Source organism: Aptenodytes patagonicus, chromosome 1, assembly GCF_965638725.1.
Source record: "Aptenodytes patagonicus chromosome 1, bAptPat1.pri.cur, whole genome shotgun sequence".
Classification (NCBI taxonomy): Eukaryota; Metazoa; Chordata; class Aves; order Sphenisciformes; family Spheniscidae; genus Aptenodytes; species Aptenodytes patagonicus.
In genome coordinates, this window is record NC_134949.1 from 146115184 (window position 1) to 146134905 (window position 19722).

General features: G+C 37.8%; 1 protein-coding gene across 4 annotated transcripts in view; it reads right to left on the reverse strand.

Moving 5' to 3' along the window:
• Positions 1-19722, reverse strand: part of STS (steroid sulfatase) — a 124858-nt gene that overhangs the window by 48579 nt on the left and 56557 nt on the right. The window lies entirely within an intron of this gene.

The window sequence follows — 19722 nt, forward strand, 5'->3', positions numbered from 1 at the left end:
TTTATCTTTATTCTTTTTACTTAAACATCCAAGAATGGTCCAAGTTGAATGTTAATTTTGATTTGCTCACCTGTCCACTAAGAATTAATTCATCAGCTGATGCCCAATTATTGTGTCAAAGAGGATGAGATAAGAACTTTGAAATACAGAGCCTTCTTTAATGATTTTCAGATCATCATTTCTGTTACTATGCTCTTTTTTCTGGATAAGTAGCTACCTTACCTTATTGCTACTATTTCTACTTGTCTTTTAATGTTATAGCATTCTAAAATTCCCTTGTTAAGAAGGTTGACTGTTTTCATTTCTCATCAGCTCAAATGACTGGGTCATGAATAAAGGAGCATCGGCAGTTAAATAAGTGATACCTGTCGGTCTTATTTGTAAACTAGGAGCAAAGAATAAATGTGAGAGTAGGAGAATTTATTTATGTAAATTTTGAAACCTTGTGGGAGTTGAAATTTCCCAACAGAGCTGAGGAAAATCTGTTACAAAGGCTGACATTTTAAAGTTGGTGGGTTGAGGGAAAATCATGCAGATCCATCTGACAAGCCATCCCTCTTGCTGCAGCAGGTGGACTTAGTGCCAGGAAAAAAAGAGGCAATTTCCCATTGGCTTCTGAGATTGTTTGGAGAATGTACTTGCTAAGTAATTATAATATGCCTTGGAAAGGTGGCAATGATGATAAAAAAGTGGAGTATATAGATAAATTAGGACATTATGTGTGGGTATTCAGCCACATGACCTCCAGAGTTCCCTTCCAACCTGTATCAATCTATGGTTTTATGATTCTATGATAATAATAATAAATAGGATTGCACAAAGAAATATATGTGCAATGACATGCAGAAATGAATTTTTTTTTTACCTACACAGTTTTGCTTGATGAAATTGGATTTTCAAATTCATCCTGTATATAAAACAAATGAAAATAAAACAAGAATCCCACTCAGTACATGACATTAAATGATCTCCGGTGATCAGAGATATCTGCTGTCATTCAGTAATGGCCATTTTGATTTCCTAATTAATCTGGGAAAAAATGAGAAGCAGTGAAAAATGTCTCGCTATCACAATTAATTAAATAAAGCAGTCATCATCATGATGACTTTTTCTTTTTCCCAAAACAAGGTTGAATAGCTTGACTTGGCCTGAAAAAAAAAAAAATTCTGACACTCAAATGTTCCCCATTTCAGAAAAAAACACCCCAATAAAATGCATAGAAAGTCTCATCCAAAGCTTGTTGAACTCAATGGTAAAACTTCCATTTCCTTCATTTGGATTATGAAACACAAAGAGGATTGGCTACATTAGGGTTAATTAACAAATGCTAAAATGACAATTTATTTTAACAAAAACATTTTCCAGTACAGATGGACTAATAGTGGTAATTCAAATAACACTGTTGTCAGAGAATGGCAATCACAATGCACTCACAGAAATGAAGCAAAACTTCCATTTCTATTTTCATCTTGAACACTGACACCTTCTAGAATGAAAATTATAAATAAGCAAAAAAGTGTGTGCTACGAGGAGATAAGCCCCAATAAAGTGCATTTGAATGATGTGGCTACTGTTAACACAAGCAATACATTCACTTATTAGCGTTTCTAAATGGTAAACAATACAGAAGAAAAATGCAAAGAATGTGTTGTGGATCTCTATGAACAGATATCTTTCAACATGGAATATTATATTAATTTTGGAAGCAAATACTACAAAGTAGGCAAAATACATCCTTTACTGTTTTCTTATAACAATTTAATTTCTTTTTTACTCTAACTCCTCCACTCTTATTATTTCTGTAGATTTCACAGAGACTTTAAATTAAGTTAAAATTGATGTATAAACATTCCCAGGCAATGCCAGTTAATGAACAAGGAGGGGTTTCATCTAACCTATTTTAGTTGCCTATTTTGGAAGAGGTGAATCACAACTGCAAAAAGGCCTTTTTTACCTGTTGGCTAAAAAAGAGAAGACAGGCAACTAGCTTAAAAATAAATACCTTCATATTAGACATCAAGGACAGTAAGATGAATCCTACCCAAAGTGCTAGACATGCAACTACCTGAGCAACACACTTTAATGAGTGTTCTGAACAGATAAATGACGTCTGAGTAAGAGAAGATGGTAAAATTGTATTGCTTCACCCATAAAATATGATTGGAAGGGTATCATATGTCATGTGCTCTTGAATTACAAGAATGGGGCTTCAGCTGGCTTAGTATCCCATTTGAGTCCCATTGCTGGTTGCAGAAAGCAATAAAAAATTTAAAAGACTTTTTGGATGTAAAGCTTTTATACAGAATATGAAACTGTAGGATAAATAAGCCAAAACACTGGGAAAACTGTAGCTCTGTTCAAGCAACAATAGCTTGCTATCCCCAGTGTAGGAAATGATCAATAAAAATGGAAGGATTCTTGACTGAAAAGACTCACTTGAAAGCCATGTTCTAAAAAATTAACAGCTGTACTGATCTCTGTGGATGCTACCGTATACATTTTTTCTGATTTGAACAGAACAGATTTGGAAAGACAACATTTCTGAACAACAAAATCAATCTAAGACTGAACGAGCTGCATAATTTCTGAAGCTACTTAGCAACTAGAATTTCAAATCAAGTTTCTCCTACTATTGCCATTCTAGGAATGTATACCCCAACGTAGGTGGCTAACATTGTAGCAGACAAAGGCATTAGATCATTCAACAGTTTTCCTTCATTTCTATTTTTTAAGATACAAAAGAGATTAAGGGCAGCATTAAGATGTTACTTGTTTTAATTAGTATGTCAATGTTCCAAAATTTAAGTAAAGTTTCCTCCAAAATATAGAGGACTGTTCTCTACATTCTGTTCTCCACTCTTGCTTCAAGCTATGTTAAATTATAGAGTTGTTTCATTCTTAAAGTGAAAATGCCAGTTTCAATGGAGTGATAGCCGTGTGAAAGCAGTAAGAGCAATTGACTCTGTTCTTTAGAAGGAAACTGAGTGCGCCATGCCACTATTCAACTTGTCTAACATAGCATGAACGGTAGCTGAACCAGCCTCTCTAATGCTGAACATAATTTCTTGGAGTTTTGAACCATGTAAAACTCCTACTGTACTCATCTACATTAAGATATAGAGTTTATAGAAAATGACTATTCATTTGAAAACGAGGTACAAACATTGAAAAACAATAACGTGTTTAAAAATGTGTTAGTGATTTGGAAAATTGTTCAAAGGTTTAGTCAAGCAAGCATATGAACAAATGCATTTGATTCATAAATTAGCTTACTGTCATTTGAAGTCAATAGGACAGAAATGTTATTTGTATTAATTTGAAATAATTTAGAGTCTTGCTGAAATTATGAATAAAAAGCTCTAGAATACAGAATACCTCTGTGTAATCTAGGCATTAGGACAAAACAGTCTCTCTATTAGTGAGGAAAGCTTTAAAGCAGTTTGCCAGATTTGAGGAAACAACAGGATTCAGAAGGAGGGTTAAGGATCTGTCTCAGGGCAAGACAGTTGACGATAAAGGGAATTCCTGTAAATATAACATTCTTTTCCCACTCCAGCAGACTTTCACATACCTCTGTCGTATCCAGAAGGTTACAGTAAGCTTGAGACAATTATTGGACAAAGAGTGATCTGGGAAGATGAGCCATCACATCTCTGCCTAGAAGAGGCAGTTTGTTTTTTTGTTTTTTTCGTTTTTTTTTTTTTTTTTTTTTATTTGCTGTTTCAGAATTCCCTACTGATACTAATGTGGGTTTTTTTAATAGCATCATTAACCAGAATCACAACTAACTTGTAGTCAACTGAAGGGGTTCACCTCTTGTGAGTGGCAAGCCAGGAGTGCTTTGAATACACACATAAACTCCTACAAATTAACCCTACATGCATAAGTATGTGGAAGCCCATACTTCCCCCAGAAAAGATATTGATGCCATTCAACTTTATAGCCATTACACAGTAAACCTCTTGGGACCCTCTTCCTACTACAGGGGTTAAATTAAGGTAATTCCACAGTCCATCATCTCTTCAAGGCTCAAAGGCTAAGATTTTCACCTTATGAAAACTTAATGTTGCAACTTCTGCACACCATCATTCACAAGCTAACAATCATTTTAATCTCTATGTTGATTTTGTGTGATGAAAAAAGATTCTTCACTTTTTAATGCACTGATCTGATTACAAAATCCACTGATTAAAACCTTAAAAACAGGCTTAGTAACTAAGACCAAGACACCCCTATCTTAATTTTAGCTTTTGTATATTTCAGGTTATAAATGTGCAAATGTTTCTGTGGTATGCTCAGAGCCATCCAGTTTCCCCTTGATAAATATGTAAATCAGTTTGTCTCTGTGGTGGGGAAGTAATTATCACTTTCAGACTTAGTCATTGAGCACAACACTTGAGGTAAAGATGGAAAATAATAAAACCATTGACAGCAACACAAGAAGTGGCTGCACATATGGTGAACAGTACATAAACTCTGCACGCAACATGTTTAACATTCAGAGCTAGAACACAACCACTGGAAAGTGGAAATTCTGGGACGAAGCAATAGATTGATGTTACGGCACATTATCTAGCCAGTCAACAGAACACATCCACCTAAGAAGAGGAGTGATTCTACACAGAGGAAGCATTAGCATATGAGCCTCAAAGGTGAGAGTGAACACTAGTTAATATAACTGTTTCACTAGCACATAAAATAAATGCATAACTAATTACAAAATATGTAATAACTCATTCAGGAAGAAAGTGGAGTGTAGATTCAGTGGAAAGTCTTGAATCAGTCCTACTGTGCTACCACTAGTTTTAAAGTTGTGCTGTGGAAACAGCCCATACAATGAAGTTTTCACCAAAGTACAAAGCTGGAGTCTCAAATGTACTAAGTTCCTACTACGATAGCTTAGTGGGATCTTCAATGTCAACAGGACATTCTGCCAAACAAGTAGCGTCTGGTTCTGAGAAAGCACATCTATATTAGTGTTTTAATTTGGATCAGGAGTGCACATTCACAGTAAACCCAGTCATGGCCACTTAATATATTTCTGTTTGCACAGCAAAGTCCTCTTGGATTTCGTGACCTGGATTCCTTTCAGATTAAACTAAACTCGAGGATGGACTCCGGGAATGCACCTAAGGCACTCGCACTACGGATGGGCATTCAGTCTACGGGACTGTCGCGGATGGAGTGAGACTGCACTTCACTCGTAAGAAAGAAGCAACAATACTTTATTGATAGGAAACAGTGAGTTAAAGTGTGAATTAACAAAGTTCAATGGTAAATGCGACAGTGAACAAGATTCGATGGCAAGGTACACTTGATTATTTACTGCATAGAGGACAGGGTCAGACAAAACTGTCAGGGATACCCTCCCATTGAGTCATGAGGTTCAGAAAGGACCCCCTTGCTTTCTAAACTTCTCAGAGAGGAGTTTAGGTGCGGCTGGATCCAATCCTAGTCCCAGACTTGGTCAACAGTTTATGTCTAAAGGATTATATATGTGCAATCAATCCTTTATATCACTTAGCTAAGATTTCAAAGTTTAGCATGCTATTAGTCACTTACCGAGTATCTGTTGGGGCAAGGAATCTCTCAACCTCGAGGAGTAACCTTGAGAGGCGTCCCTACTCAAGGGGAGATCCAGCCGTGCAGCCCGCTGCCATGCAGCAGCGCTCAACGGACCCTGGGCTTTCCACTATTTATAGAATAAGATGATTGACTTATAGTCATATTTGCATATCAGCAAGTCATTTGACTCACTGCTCCAGGCAGCCCTTGGCTACTGTGTTGCCATCCCTCCCCCAAGTCCAGCATAAGCTGGATGCAGCCACGACGACCCCCACTGGTGGTCATTGCTTACGCAGGGCAGGGGGAGCGCACCGCCACAGGGACCACAGTGGAGCTGGTCTGAAGCAGATTTCCTGTCTCTGCTGGTGTGCTGATAGTCTCTCTCCAGCTTGGAAGACGGTTCAGACCTGCCACTGCTGGCAGTTCAAAACATGGTCGCACTGATGAATCCTACACGGAAACTGTGGTGCTAGCACAGTCAAGCTCCACCTGTGCATATTCTAGATACATAGAGGGTGGGATTTACATACAGTGTGCACATCTACATCTGATATAGTTACTATAAACATTTTTTAAAGTCAATGAAGCAAAAGAAGCATTTTCATATGCAGGTCATCTATCTTAAGGTGAATGAATTTGGCCGCAAAAATTCTGATTTCTTTTCACAATGAGGTAAGGTGAGGTAATTGCCCCAGATTTAACTACCTACAATTATGATTCAAATCAGTAGTTATTAGGCCCAGATAGTCTGTAGAACATCAAACACTTTTCTGTTGGATTCCCCTAGACTCAGGGTGAGACATGTAAAATCAGTGTAAGGGCTAGGAGAAGGGCAGTCTTTTTTTAAAAAAAAAACAGGGCAGCTTTGGTGTGGGGTAAGCTAAGCTATCAGTATGAATTTGCTTTCTGTTCGGATTTGGATTGCCATGTAATTGTAAACTTGTAATTGGCTTGTGATTGTTTATATAGTCTTATAAGTATAATGTGTCTTTCAGACCCTCAGGATAAAGTTTCAGCGTAGTGCACAGCAGATTAGGCATGCACTGCTTAGCAGCTATGAATAAATCAACCAAATTTTGACTTATAATTATGCATAAGTTTTTCCTAGAGAGAAGTAACACATCTCTTATTTTTCTTATTCATATAGGGTTCAAATTATTTTGTAAATGTGAAAGTTGGAATGATACTTTACATGTGAACAAATACACGTGCATGATAAAGCTCAGAGATAAGATACCGCCATGAAAGTTGTGAAGACCTGTAAGTATAGCTGCAATATAGACAACGCAGGATGGAAAAGTTTTCATATTTACATCGGTCCTACAACACTAATGATGGATCATTACAGGTCAAAAGTGTAACTATTTGGTGGCTATCTCCTTATTAGTATTTAAATTAGCTAAGAAATGCATTGCTTGAAATTCACTTTTAGACCTTACATCTGTTGAACATAAAGCTATGTATTACTAATGTAAATCTTAATTTTTAGCCTGCTTAAAATGCTAAAATATGAGAGGTGGTCATGCAATTTTAGGAAGGTCCATCGCATTTGCATTTTGCATGACAGCTATGATAACTTTTTCAGTAAATTTGCATCTTTATTCTGCACACATCTGAGAATAAGACGCCATTTCACACATACAACTAAGATACATAATGCAAAAGACGCTGTCTCATTCCCCACTTCAGATCTCCCATTTTTTCTTTCAAATGTTGGAAGAGATTTGTTTAGGTAGGACCTAGGCAAACTGTAATGACAACCAAAGGATGTTATTCATTTTTTAATTAGACGGGCAGGTGAAGTTAAGGCTTCAGCTATTTTATCATTCCAATATATGCCAATGGTGATTGATTCAGTAATTGTGGGGTGATAAAAGAAACTCTTCTCTATATCTTCAAAGGCTTAAACATTTATTAACATCAGAGTCAGTTTTAAACTGAATATGTATATGCTCTTAGATCCAAATGTATAATGCCAAAATTTTGCCAGATTAAAGTATGAAGAATTATGAAGAATTTAAAACAGGGCAAGTAATTTAACCCCACATTTCAATCCTCTGCACTTTTCTGAAAATTTCAAAGTATTTGTCAGTGTGTTTGTTTCATTTTTATAACTTTTATTAAATAAAATTGGAACTGTGATAAAATTGGCTGATATTAGAGCCTAAACATTTCTTGTCTTTCAACAGCCAAACTTTTTAATCTTTTCTGAATTTGGGAGCAGGTTTTAAACATTTGCTATAAATCATATGCCATAAAGTTAAGAGGAGTTTTATCAAGATTGAATTAATATTCCTCATGAAATCTTAATTCTTTTCATTTCCTAGCTTTCTGATTTTAATTGTGCAAATCTAATCTTACAGGAAAGTAGCTGTGCATTAACCCACCGCCAAAACAGAAGATGCCTTTTTTTCCCCTTGACATGACCATCACCATGCACACTTGCTAATTCACCTACCTCTCTAATTGCTTTTGGGCAACTCAGTGGCTTTTGTGCCTAAGTACTGCTAGACACTTGAAGCCTACTGTGGAATCACCATCTCCAAACCATGCTAGCTGTGAATGAATCTCTGTACAGACACTGTTAATACCAATAAGAAAGCAAGCCTGACTGTGAAAGTTGTCCTCAAGGGAATTTTCCACTAATGAATCTAAACTCTGGTCTGTCTTCTCTAGATGACATTCTGAACTTAGGAAAAAACAACAAATAAATTGAAGGCCACAAATCTTTCTTTATGATTCAGCTTTTTTTTCAACTTACTCTCCTTCTTTCTCCCTCCCCCCCCCCCCCCCCCCCCCCCCCCCCCCCGGTATGTGCGTGTGTTCAGTATGACAGCATCTATGCTGATTTAAACTCCAGAGGATCCTTTCAGAAGGGAAGGCAAATAATTTTTCAGGTCATCCTCATTGGTCATAGATGACTAGCTTAGAAGATTGCTCACTAGCTTATGAAATGGGACTTTGATCCCTTAATTCATCTAAGTGCTCTTGAAAAAATATTCCCAGCCTATTCAAAAAGAGCTTTTGTTGAAGTTTCAGAGTAGTATTCAGTAGCACAGCAGATGTCTACAAGAAAAAAAAAAAAAAAATCTGCCTTTTTCTGGTTCAAGGCCTGGAAAGAGAAATATGTCACTCTCATCTTAAATTGGTTTGAAAACACTTGAGGTCTCTGCTTAGGCCAAGATGTATTTGATGCCCCCAAGACATGGTGGGGGCATGAGATCATGGAGGGCTCTGAGATCATCAGGCCCATTTCTTTGCCTTTTCTCTACCTAATTCTTACTCATGAATAAAGCAAATATGTGACGTGTTAAATTACTAATATAGTTACTAATCTGACTTTACAAAGGTTCAACAATATGAATGCTATGTGTCGTTTTGTTTGTAACGGGAAGTTACAAAAATGGACATTTGAGACTTTCCTGTGTGAAGGCAAGACAGATTTCTGGAATGGCTCTGCTTTGCATACAAGGATCACAGTGAGATATGGTTTTTAGGATAAATCTGAAGGCTAAATTTGAGATAAGGATGGATCATTCACGTAGCAACACCACAGATCAGCTTAAATATTAACACAGGTACAAGGAACAAATTAATCTAACTGTAAATAGATAGTATTTGGGGAAGAGTTATTGCCAAGGTAAACTCCCCAAAGCACAGATGGCAAATAACCACTGGAAGGCCCCAACTAGCACGTTCTTACTTATGGGACTAGCACTATTCCTACGGATAGAGAGACAGGTACAGGGTTAGCCCCTCCCTATTAACATATTTTTTTAAAGGACTAGTTCTTTCTGAACCTATAACAACAAATCTATGGAAGTTGTACATAGATAGACATCCTTGAACAGGAAAGGTTTGAAATCTCCACATTTCACATGAATAGTTCTGTAACAGACTGGTGTTTCAGTGTCACATACAGAGAGAAGTAAGTACAGAACAGCAAAGAGATTTCTGCTCTTGAAGGCGCTGGAAAAGCACAGCTAGCTACACTCAGCAACTGACTGTATCGTTATCAAGATTCAACAATTAAATACAACAACAGTAGGATAGAACATTTGCATACGTTTCCTGAGAGTGTATTTATTATATCCATGCCTCTTATTTAAAACAATTACTTTCTACTCTCGTACTGTGTATTCCTAAATTTAATATAGAACAAGGGAAGTAATTAAATGTCACATCAGAAAATCAGTTTACATTCTGAGAGAAATGTGATCTTATTCTCTAGTACTTTTTGCCAAGGAAGTCCTCAAAGCTCTTTTTAACTCGGCCATCTACTTTTTATGAGCAGCATTTGGGGTTATCGCAACAACTAGTTGATGAACTACAACAGAATCACACAAAAGTTGAAATGTGAATGGACTGAGAAATTTGGGATATGGGGCTTGACTACCTTAGCTCTAAATTGGCAAGAATATTTAGGATATGTCCCGTATAAATGTTTTAGTTTTTTTTTTAAGGACAACAGCCAACGTTGTGCCCTATTAAAATAATACTGGTAAAAAAGCCATCATAGCAGCACTTTGCCCATAACACCATGCTAAGATGTTCAGACTTTGTCCTGTAGGATGTGCTGTGGTGGATACAAAGGAACTTACAGTATATTTTGCTCTGTCCTGAACCACATCTTTTTATGTTGTTGGAAACTCTGGCCCCAGTCAGGACTTTATGAGACAGATGGGACATTTCAGCCCACTTTCAGCTGCACAGACATCATCCTTACCTTTGGCTTTGGTTTTCCCTCTACTTTCCTGCTAATGGGCATTTGACACTTGTATGGTGTTGCTCCCTGCCTCCAAGCTTCTGGCAGCCACCTCTGCTTTCCTCCTCTGCTGTGCCAGCTATTGTTAGCCACATACTTAGCACTGTCTTGCACATATGAGAAAGGTGGACCATTTGTTTACTATCTTTCTGACATTATGGTTAAACTTTGAAACTAAGTATACACTTCTTCTATTACATGGTTTTCACTTTTTTTTCCTTTTTATTAAAAATAAATCAACAGAAAATACAAATTGTTTGGAAGGTTGTGATGCCATTCTTTTCAAAGAATAGCAACCTTTTCATACAGCATCCATAGCTGTTGACGTCGTCAGCCCAGTTCTACTGACTTCAGTGCAGTTACATCATCCTATGCAAACAGAAGACCTATCCCAGTATGGTTGAAAAGAACAGATATTTATCAGGGTATTTTTCACCTTGCTTAGTCGAGTGACTGCTTTCTTCTTTTCCAGCCAAGTCCCTAAAAAAGTCTCTTTTTAAAAAACAAAAGTAGTTTGAGGGACCTGGGTATCTGCCAACTAGAAACACTTCTATATTGCTACATAAAGATCCTGATCTTCTTAATTTAATCTCATTCTCTTTTGGATTTAGGAAGATAACTTTTTCAACTCTTAGGGAAGAATAACTAATACATGAGTTGCATGGAACTGAGAAATGTTTATGTATAAAAGGAAAGTTTAAATTAAATAAAAAAAGTTCTGTTAGCTCATCTAAAAAGAAACACCTTCCAAAATGAGGTGTAATATTAAAGTATGTCAAATTGATATCACCCTTTTTATCTCAATTGTATGACACTTTTGTTCCGCCTTCTTAAAACCTAGTCTTTCCAGAACTGCTTAAATAATGATGTTCCAATAAGCTATTATCAATAGGGACTGATCATTGTAGGAGATACCAAGTAATGAAAAGCAGCCAAGTGGAGGGAAAAAATACAGTGTAATCTCCTGTGACAATCCATTGCGAAGAACTAGCAAAGAAAAACAGCAAAGAAAAAAAAAAAAGAATAAATTATCTGCTTGTGGCATATGAGGAGCTGACAAGAAAAGAAGACCAGATTCAACTCTTAGATGAAAGTGCACCTCTCTCACATCAGGAAAGCAAAAATTTATTTAAAGGAAGATAAAACTACTATTGCAGATATGGAAATACATTAAAGTTATCCTGACTAATTAGTTCGATGGGACTGTTCATATCAATATGGGAGAGAGGAACCTGGTGCTAAGGCTCTGTTTTTGGACCACTGCATCATAACCATATTGCTATATGTATACTACTGGATGGGCCAAGATCTCTTTTGAAATCTAGGGAAAGAAAAGAATCTACCAAAAGGGAAACAAGTCTCATCTTCAGAGATGGTAACAGACCTACCACAGACATTTTGTTAAAATCCATTTCCTGGCTGCCACTGAAGTAGCTCAATTATGTATGAAAAGTTTAATAAACAGAACAACCCTGTTTTCAAACATCAGTTATCAAAGCTTCTGATATCGTCAAGGTATTATATTTTTTTATCTCTTGTTTCTGTTTTAAGGAAAATGCTATTTACTGTTTAACACCCATAACAAACTTTTGAAAGCATTCATTAAAGGTTTCTTATCTATCCAAGTTGTCAGCAAGAAATTGAATCACAGACTTCCTTAGCTGACAAAAGAAATTCTAACTTTAGATTTACAAACTTCAGAGGTAAGGAGTACCAGAATTTTACAACATGATCATCTGAAAAAAATGTAATGACAATGGCTTCTTTATACTTTTTGACATTACACGTTATTAAATGTTTCTGAAAGTTTCAGTATGATGTGATGATTTTACAAAGATCATAGAATCATAGAATCACAGAACTGTTAGGGTTGGAAGGGACCTTCAAAGATCATCTAGTCCAACCCCCCTACCTTGGGGAGGGACATATGTCACTAGATCAGGTTACTCAAAGCCCTGTCCAACCTGTCCTTGAACACTGCCAATGATGGGGCATCCATAACTTCTCTGGGCAACCTAGTCCAGTGCCTCACCACCCTATTGTAAAAAATTTCTTCCTTATGTCCAATCTAAACCTACCCTCTTGCTGTTTAAAACCATTACCCCTTGTCCTATCGCAACAGGCCCTGCTAAAAACTGTCCCCATCTTTCTTCTAAGCCCCCTTCAGGTATTGGAAGGCTACAGTTAAGGTCTCCACGGAACCTTCTCTTCTCCAGGCTAAACAATCCCAACTCCCTCAGCCTTTCTTCACAGGAGAGGTGTTTCATCCCCCTGATCGTTTTTATGGCCCTCCTCTGGACCTGCTCCAACAGGTCCATGTCTTTCTTGTGCTAAGGGCTCCAGAGCTGGACGCAGTACTCCAGGTGGGGTCTCACCAGAGCAGAGTAGAGGGGCAGAATCACCTCCCTCCACCTGCTGGACACCCTTCTTTTTTATGCAGCCCACGATACAGCTGGCTTTCTGGGCTGCAAGTGCAATTTGCCAGCTCATGTCCAGCTTTTCATCCACCAGTACCCCCAAGTCCTTCTCGGCAGGGCTGCTCTCAATCCCTTCATCCCCCAGCCTGTATTGATACCGGGGGTTGCCCCAACCCGGGGGCAGGACCTTGCATTTGGCCTTGTTGAACCTCATGAGGTTCACATGGGCCCACTTCTAAAGCTTGTCCAGGTCCCTCTCGATGGCATCCCATCCCTCAGGCATGTCAACTGCACCACTCAGCTTGGTGTCATCTGCAAAGTTGCTGAGGGTGCACTTGATCCCACAGTCTATGTCATTGATGAAGATATTAAACAGTATCGGTCCCAATACGGACCCCTGCGGGATGCCATTTGTCATCAATCTCCATCTGGACGTTGAGCCATTGACCATTCCTCATCTACTGAACAGCCCACCCATCAAACCCATCTCTCGCCAATTTTGAGAGAAGGATGTTGTGGGGGACTGTGTCAAAGGCCTCACAGAAGTCCAGACAGATGACATCCATAGCTCTTCCCTTGCCCACTGATGCAGTCACTCCATCATAGAAGGCTGCTAGGTTGGTCAGGCAGGACTTGCCCTTGGTGAAGCCATGCTGGCTGTCTCGAATCTCCTCCCTGTCCTCCATGTGCCTTAGCATAGCTTCCAGGAAGATCTGTTCCGTGATCTTCCCAGCCACAGAGGTGAGGCTGACAGGTCAGTAGTTCCCAGGGTCATCCTTTCTACCCCTTTTAAAAATGAGTGCAATGTTTCCCTTTTTCCAGTCACCAGGGACTTCACCTGACTGCCATGACTTTTCAAATATCATGGAGAGTGCCTTGGCAATTACATCAGCCAATTCCCTCAGGACTCTGGGATGCATCTCATCAGGTCCCATAGACTTATGTATGTTCAGGTTCCTCAGGTGGTCACAAACCTGATCTTCTCTTACAGTGGGAGGGACTTTGCTCCCCCAGTCCCTGTCTTGAGGACCATCTGCAAGGAAGAGAGGTGTTCCAGCCCTCTGACCATTTTCGTGACCCTCCTCTGGACCCGCTCCAACAGGTCCCTGTCTTTCTTGTACTGGGGGCCCCAGAGCTGGACGCAGTACTCCAGGTGGGGTCTCACCAGAGCAGAGTAGAGGGGCAGAATCACCTCCCTCGACCTGCTGGCTACGCTTCTTTTGACACAGCCCAGGATACGATTGGCCTTCTGGGCTGCGAGCGCACATTGCTGGCTCATGTCCAGCTTTTCATCCAGCAAATTGAACAGATAAATTACATCTGTTTGAATTGTAAACAAAGAAAAAAACTTATTCATTTATTACTTGCTTAATGTGTGCTCTGCTGTTTTGTGGTGCCAAAATCAACTGTACTCTGGATTAGAAGCACTTTGATACCTTTCACACAGCCATATACTATTCACACACACAGCTATACTTTTCACATTGCCAAAAATAGTATCTTCCATGACTTTGCTAGAAATGCTGAGACATCCTGAGCTACTAATTTACTTCAAACATCTGGCATTAAGTTATCTTTGGCTTTGCAGGAAGACAAAATTCATATTGCTTTTCTGGGCCAGGCCATTCTTTAAGATTAAAGCACATTTACATTTGTATTATTTCTTGTTTGCCTGCTTGGTTTTGAAATTCTAGTCTGATTCAGAAATAGAAGTAAAATCAATTTCTAACCCACGAATATCTCATCCACTGAAATATAAGAGCCTAAAGAGCCTAAATCCTTTATCCTCATAACACAGAAATGGCAGCAATACTTTAAAACCATGTAAACTGAAGCATCTAAGGGCCAAGTTAATCACACATAATTTTAGGCAAACTAAGTGTGACATTACAGATGAGTCCATCTAGTAGTTTGCTAAAAGGGTGCTTGCTGAAAAAGAATGATGCTTCTCCTCTTTCTCCTCCTTTCTGCTTTCCCTGGAAGCTGGTTAGGAAAAAGGAGGTAAGGGAGGGAATGGTGCTCTGCCTCCCCTCTTGTGGTAGCAGCAAGCTGCAAGATCCACTGAAGCTGTGGAATAGAACTTCATGCTGGTCTAAGGTAGGGATTTGATTACCCTGGAGTCTCTCTCTCATCATCTCAAGCAAGCAACTCAGCCTTTAGGGGTCAGGTGTTCCTTTGGATATTGAGCTTACTACTGTAACATAAAACCTGTTGGGTGTTCTCAGGGTTACTACAATGTGCTCTTCATGAGGAAATGTTATAAAGAAACTTCCATGGGTGGACAGGGAGAGGGAATGATTTAAAAAGAGAAGTGTGTATAAAAAATACAAGAACTAAGCCAAAAGAAAGAGAAAACAAAAAGAAAGCATTCAAAATAGTAAAAAATACCCTGAGTACACTAAATGAAATATGCACCCCCCCCCCCAAAACAGTAACATTAAAAAATAACAGGTAGGAAAGCATAATAAAGATTCAGTATCAGTTTTTCTTAAACAGCACCCTAAATTGAAACATAAATGCCTTATTTTACAATCAAGTAGTGAGGGAAAAAGCTGGAGAACAGAAAAGTTATCACTTTACCAGCCTGCTTTTCAGTAATCACAGCATCATTACTCTAGTGCTTTCCCTAACCTTAAAAATTTCATTATTTAGCTCATTATTATATTTCATTATTATACAGAAAGTGATAAAAAAACTTTCTGTAATGCAAAATACACAACTGGTTTCTAGAAGAATAATGGTCTTTGGTAGTATTACCAGCCTGCCTATTATATAGTGTAGTTGTTTTAGCAGTCAGATGTACAATTGAAAAAAAAAAGAAACAGCTATAGTCAATAAAAAGGCAGTTCTACCAACCTCATCAATAAGAGCTTATTACCACCTGGAATTTGAGCCTTGTGATTCAGCAGTTTGAAATTTCTGCATGGCAATTCACTAATAGGAACCAGCCTGTTGTTGAACAATAGTTTACAACACAGAATTGACGTTGTCATAAGCTTTATTGTATGATTATTGTTTTCATTGAGAATTAGTTCCCCTCTTTTTTAACAGTATGGTCTCAAAATAATTAACATACATTTCAAAAGAAGCATGAAAAAGTTTCATGTCTCTCTCCAAGAAACAGCAGCAATGATTTTAAAAGAACCTCTAGGATTCTCAGTATCATCACTGAAACTGAAATGCACATGGTCAGTTTTAGTTTTTTTCTACAGTTAAATTGAGATGCAGCCAGCTATGAATAAATGGTAAAAGGCTGGAAGACATTTCCTGAATCATCACAGAAACTGTTCATACCATTATAGTTCACATGTTGGTGAAGGCATTTAACTATCCTTAAAAAATATCACTTAATCCCCAAGACCAGAAGAAAACCTGAGTTCCTGAGTCTAGGTGCACATTCTAACCATTTCCCACCTTCAACGTGGATCAAGACCTGGAACGATAAATGACTTGCTTTCCCACCTTCCCCATTCCCATGCCAGCTGAATTGAAGGCCTAATGCTTTGCTATAGGTCTAGAGCTGGATCAGTGGGTGACTGGCAGCAAAGCTATAACTCAGTAGGTAAATCTGAACTTCACCTCTGTGCCTCAGTTTTTCTTCTGAGAAACAGATTAATGAGATCCCCCTATCTTACAAAGATTTTGTGAAAATGCTTATTTGTGAATCTGTTATATACTCTAGCGAAGTAGTACCACAGAAAAGATGAGAGATGTCAAAGAAATCTGTCTTCAAAACAGAACTTCAATAGTGTGTGTTAAATAAAACATGAGAATTCATATTTAACAATGACGAATACAGCTACTGTTGAGTAGCTGCTCATTAAGAAGGCACTCTGTGATGAGGAGACAGGGTTCCAATGGGAAAAGAAATGGCATGTAAACATATGCTTAAAAACTGTACCATAAGACACAAGCATAGGAAGACTGATTTTTCTTATCTTTGAGTATTTGACTTCATAGTCTTACAATATTCACTCGTGCCTTCTGCATGTTTGTATGAATGTGTAATTATTCACAGACTGTATCAGTTATATTAAGGTACTGGGTAATCCACTACAAAACTATCTGAAGGTACAAGGAAGGGAGGTGGGTGGGAAGGTTTAAACGCCCAGATTAAAAATCCTTAATATCTTTAGTTTCTCTGCTCCTTTGTTTCATGTTTAGGCTTCTTTCATAGAGATGTAACTTCTGCCAGCAACATCCTTCACCTACTAGCTCAGTTGCATCCTTTATCAAAACCATGAGTACAAGCTTTATAAATACCTACACAGATATTGCTTTCAGTGTCCAAGTGTTGAAGAAAAAGGATGGCAAAATCATGTTCATAAGTCAGTGCTGAAGGTTTCAGGTTCACAACAGGGACACTTTCACCAACGCGAGCAAAGGGAGCTGCAAATCATGTCTCTCTCTGCCATCCTGATCCCTTGCTCTGGGTGACTGACTTACTAAATTCCTGTAGAGTTTCTCTGGGACAGAGCAAATGCAATTCCTCTTAACAGCTTCACAGTATCTGTGCTAAAAACGTTGCTATGCAGAGGCACTCCACCAGCAAAATCTTTAGTAGTTTCCTTTAAACTGCTTTCCCAGTCTGTATTTTGGAGATTATCTACAATTTGGATAAAGTTAGCCCCGTTCAGTTTCCTCATTGCAACCTTCATCCAAGTATACATAGAAATCACTGTATTCCTGCAGGCCAGTTTTGGCTTAAATCTTTACTGTGTTCTTAATCCCACTGACAATGACTTTCCCCACCCACCTTAAGCAAGGAGCAAAATCCAGCCATGCCATTTATATGTGAAATTAAACTTTAGGGGCAAAGGTTAGACAAAAGTTTGGTAGTGCATTTCATTACAGAACTTCCTATCCTCACTGCTTGGAGAGTCGTTGGGATTCTCTTATCCCTCGCTTATCTAAAACAAGCATTGAGCTTTCTCCTACTAATGGAAATTAGCTTGTCTCAAGAGCAATGCTAATTTGTTCACTGATTAGAGCATTTTGATCACAATGTTAGATGTAATTTTACTGTTTCTGTATTAGACCCAATTTTCAGAGGTTCATAGATAATAGAAAGCCTTCAAAATTTTGAAAGTTATATGATTACATTTTTGTAAAGTAAAATGCACAGTGCACTAACATATCTTGTGCTGACAATTTAACTCCTGCAATATCAGGTGCAAATGAAATCTGTTCAGCAGCTGGCAGCAAATTTTGAACAACACAGCACTACTACCACAAGCTGCATTACACTGAAGTTTTCCATCACGGAATGTGCGTTACTAAGACATTATTTAAACTTGACTGATTAAAAAATGCTATAGGAATGGCTGCTTAAGATGTGCTTTGTAACCTTGTAAATAATGTTTTGAGAAGGAGCTTTGCTGTGTACAAAGATGTAATATAGAAAAAAGAAACTGTACTTAAAGAGGATTAGGTAGCTCAGGAGGCTTATCATAGTGGAAGTGGGAGTCTTTCATCACTTAGTCACCTCTTAAATTCAGTCCTGTTCAGTAGCGACTGAAAGTCATTGCTGCTTAGTGCCACATGAAATGAGTTTGGGTTTTAGCCCAGACCATAACTGGAAAGCATCCACATCATAAAAGGCAGAACGACAAATGTCTTTAATCTGCACCCTTATTGACAATTCTCCCACATCTGACCTAAAGAGCGAATGTGCTTCAAGAGCTTAACTACTGTCTTAGCTGAAGAAGTAGTTTTTTCATGTCAGGGTAAGCACAGGGTGGCAGAACAGGGTGGGAAAATGCTGTTCTCATCACAGAGTACCTTTATCGGCTGAATACCTTCTTCCTCAGAGATGCTGGCTGAACATCTTTCATGATAACAAAAACGGCTTAAAAATAAACTTTCTGGACTTGAGACATATACCAGTATAAATTCAGGAAAGCAAGGTCAAGGAATGCACCACTTGCATCAGGCATCACTCTCCAGATTTTTAGTTCCATCTTTAGGTTTTCAGGCTCATCTAAGTTTATGTCACATTCATAATAGCTGGATAAAATGATCTGAGCCCGATTATCTGCCACTTCTGATAATGTGGCATCATTCTGCTTTGCTTATCTTTTAAATCAACTTTACACTGTTACAAATGACTACATCAGGTGAAAAGCAAGGATAAATTAGGCTTATCTCTGCATACAAGATTTTTTTCTGAAAAAAAAAAAAATTAAGGATAGCTCACTCATTTTTTACTCAAAGCAATAGGAATTTAGTTTTTTTTCCTTTCATATTATTAATGTTTATTTTGATTTTTAGCATAATTCAGAATTCTCAGAAAATTTGTGGTACATTTTTAGATTGATCCTAATAGAGTAGGATTCTAAATAGAGGTTGAAAGCATACATACACTGTAAAGTAGAATAAAGATGTAAGAATTCACAATAACAGCTGCTAACAATTATATGTAAAAGAAGAGACACAGATTTCAGATGAAACTTACCAATACTGTGCTGTTTCCTAGAAGGAGAATAGTTACTGCTTAATACAGGAAAGAAGATTAAAAAACCCCAAAACATCTAGGAATAAAATTTCAGGGCAGAATAACTTAAAATAAATATTAAAACTATATTTTAATTACTTTTTAATTAAAAATAATAAGTCAAGTTTAAGAACTTATAGGCTTGTAAGTTTAAAATAATCATTTTAAAATGAGAAAGAAAATGATTTTACTAAGAAACTGAAGACAGATCACATGCTATTATGAAGGCATACAAAAACTGAGAAATTGGGGGAATTTAACATGCTTCAGAACCTCAAGAATTCTTTGGCTGTAACATTTAGACCCTTCTTTTTGTTTTGTGAATGCTTTAGACTATGATACCTTCATCAGAGCAAAAATTGTACTAAAAGTCTGGTGGGCATAGTTCAGTTTTCTGTCTCCTAAATATTTTACAGTTTTCCAAAAGTAGCTTTCATATTGTTTTTGAAAACATTTTTTCATCTATTACTAAAGCAGTGGTA